This window comes from Austrofundulus limnaeus, unplaced genomic scaffold (genome assembly GCF_001266775.1).
Source record: "Austrofundulus limnaeus strain Quisiro unplaced genomic scaffold, Austrofundulus_limnaeus-1.0 Scaffold860, whole genome shotgun sequence".
In the NCBI taxonomy this organism is placed as follows: Eukaryota; Metazoa; Chordata; class Actinopteri; order Cyprinodontiformes; family Rivulidae; genus Austrofundulus; species Austrofundulus limnaeus.
The window spans coordinates 127,012-130,620 of record NW_013953262.1 but is presented as its reverse complement, the minus strand read 5'-3'; positions in this window follow the sequence as shown (position 1 = coordinate 130,620).

Below are 3,609 nucleotides of genomic sequence, written 5' to 3'. Positions count from 1 at the left end.
TCCAACTGCTGGCTCCTCCACTAACTGTTAGATCCTCCTTTAACTGCTGGCTCCTCCTCCAACTGCTGGCTCCTCCTCTAACTGTTAGATCCTCCTTTAACTGCTGGCTCCTCCTCCAACTGCTGGCTCCTCCACTAACTGTTAGATCCTCCTTTAACTGCTGGCTCCTCCTCCAACTGCTGGCTCCTCCTCTAACTGTTAGATCCTCCTTTAACTGCTGGCTCCTCCTCCAACTGCTGGCTCCTCCACTAACTGTTAGATCCTCCTTTAACTGCTGGCTCCTCCTCCAACTGCTGGCTCCTCCTCTAACTGTTAGATCCTCCTTTAACTGCTGGCTCCTCCTCCAACTGCTGGCTCCTCCACTAACTGTTAGATCCTCCTTTAACTGCTGGCTCCTCCTCCAACTGCTGGCTCCTCCTCTAACTGTTAGATCCTCCTTTAACTGCTGGCTCCTCCTCCAACCGCCGGCTCCTCCTCTAACTGTTAGCTCCTCCTCTAACTGTTAGATCCTCCTTTAACTGCTGGCTCCTCCTCCAATTGCTGGCTCCTCCTCTAACTGTTAGATCCTCCTTTAACTGCTGGCTCCTCCTCTAACCGCTGGCTCCTCCTCTAACTGTTAGCTCCTCCTGTAACCGCTGGCTCTTCCTCTAACTGGTGGCTCCTCCTCTAACCGCTGGCTCCTCCTCTAACTGTTAGCTCCTCCTCTAACTGCTGGCTCCTCCTCCATACTCTGGCTCCTCCTCTAACTGTTAGCTCCTCCTACAACCATTAGCTCCTCTTCTAACTGTTAGCTCCTCCTCTAACTGCTGGCTNCCTCCTCCATACTCTGGCTCCTCCTCTAACTGTTAGCTCCTCCTACAACCATTAGCTCCTCTTCTAACTGTTAGCTCCTCCTCTAACTGCTGGCTTCTTCTCCACACTCTGGCTCCTCCTCTAACTACTGGCTCCTCCTCTAAACATTAACTCCTCCTCTAACCATTAGCTCCTCCTCTAACCGCTGGCTCCTCCTCTAACTGCTGGCTCCTCCTCCAGACTCTGGCTCCTCCTCTAACTGCTGGCTCCTCCTCCAGGCTCTGGCTCCTCCTCCATCCTCTCTCTCTATCAGAAAAAGTAAAGGTAGAACTTTTCCAGTTTATTAACCTTTTTTTTATGTTTATTAGTTTTTAATATTAAAAAAAATGTAAATTACATCAAATGTTTTTTTAACTTGCTGGTTTTGAACTGAGATCTTTATTAAACATTTAAATTGTCAGCTGTGTGTTTTATTTGCTGATATTTGAAACAAACCTGGCTCTGGTGTTCTGGTGAGCGGTGTGTAAACATTGTTTGTTTACATGTGAGCGGTGTGTAAACATTGTTTGTTTACATGTGAGCGGTGTGTAAACATTTATTTTGATCAGCTGGTTTCATTTTGTTAAGGTTTCATGTTTTATTTCACTTGATGACAATTAAAGAAAAAATGAAACTAGAGAATCAGAGTTCAGGTCAGTTTATAACTCAGACTTTATAAATCCCAACAGGAAATTAAAAGTAACTCATTATCCTGGTGGCTGTGGGCAGGAAGGATCTGAAGACCCCCTGACTGAAGACTCTGTTGTAGTGGGACAGTCTGATGAAGAGGATGCTCAAGGGTGTCCATCGTATGGTCAGGGAGACGCAGGACTCAGGGACATAATCCCACAGCCATGTCTCAGTGAAACTCTGTCCGGGTTRTGTCAGGAGTCTGTTTAACTTGTTCCAGTTTGATCTCTTGTTGCCCACCATGATTGATGGAAGAGATGGTTTGAACTTCCTGCTCTCTGCTCCTGCTCTGCATCCACAGCACCTCCTTTTCAACTCATCTGGGATTCAAGGATGTAGTTGAAGGTTTATTTGAGTTCTTGAGATGTTAAGACCCTGTCACACTAGACATCTAAAGTTAACTTAGGAAACATTTCTAATGTCTAAGTTGCTTAAAAACTTATATATTTCATCAATTTCTTAGAAATACAGCATGTGCATGCCAAAAAGAAGCTTCCTGTTGATTTGTTCAATTCCAGCTTCAACATAATGCCTTTGAAATGTTCATAATTTGGTATAAGTGGTCTAGTGACTGGGCTTTTAACCAGCTGCTCCTGGTTATAACAAACCACRACGTTGCTATGGTTACGCATCATAACAAATGTCCAAAAACAAAACAGGTGTTTGCTAAAATCCTTCCAGCTGCACAGCATCTAACAGCAGAGTCATGTAAAAAAGCTTTTTTATCCAGAAAGAATTTAAAAAAGTTAAATATCACAGAAACAGAGCTACTCCAACATGCTGCCAGAAATCCTAGAATTTATAAACTTTTATTAAAGAAACTAAAAATAAAACAAGACAAACATAAGATATTAAACTGAAACAACTTTCCTGCCTGACTGAAGAGGTTCTACTTTAATCCTAGTCTCTGTTTACAATCATTTTTACAACAATCTTTATTTAAAGTGCCTGTGACATGTTTATCCTTCAAATACAAAAAGTCAAAGAAAATATCTTCATGCTGTATTTTGGAAAATTGGCAAAAAACACAATTTTACCCATTCTGTCCCATAACTGGCATATTCTCCTTTGAATTTGGCTCATCTAAAGTGAAACAGGAAGTGACATCAAAGGGGAACTCTTTGAGAAAGAAAACTGGTTTTATTTATTAAAACAATATTATTTGAACTCTGACTTTTCTTCGTCTCTGTCTTAGGGACTAAAATAATCTAAAGAAACATCAGATTCTTCTCTACAGTCTGGGTTGTTAGTGATTGTAGCAACACTCTGTTTACGTGTTGACATTCCCCTATGACATCACTTCCTGTTGCTTCACACGCAAACATCTCAACAACTGTTCAACTCAGTGGCGTGAAGTTGGTTTTGTAATATTTTAGTGGAGTTATCTTTCGAAAAGTGCATTCATATTTATCACAAAAATTTGATGTCACAGGCACTTTATAAATAAAGTTTTCCCTTAATCAGAAACCTCATCAAGGCAGAGATGTGGGGCTACTGGTGTGAACCACTTCCATATTTTCTGGGGATGTCAGATTATTTCTAACTATCAGGCACAGATTTGTGAACATGTTAATAATGCATTTGGTGCAAAAACTCCTCTTAAATGTGAAATATTGTACTTATGTGATGTAGCTACACTGATAAAAGACTATTGGGCACGTTGTTGCAAGCAAGAAAACATCAAGAAAATGGCTGAAAGTCGAATCCCCAACCATGGAGGAGTGGATTAACACTGTACACGAGTGGATTAACACTGTACACGAGTGGATTAACACTGTACACGAGTGGATTAACACTGTACACGAGTGGATTAACACTGTACATGAGTGGATTAACACTGTACACGACACGAGTGGATTAACACTGTACACGAGTGGATTAACACTGTACATGACACGAGTGGATTAACACTGTACATGAGTGGATTAACACTGTACACGAGTATATTAACACTGTCCACGAGTGGATTAACACTGTACACGAGTATATTAACACTATCCACGAGTGGATTAACACTGTACACGAGTATATTAACACTGTACACGAGTGGATTAACACTGTACACGAGTATATTAACACTGTACACGA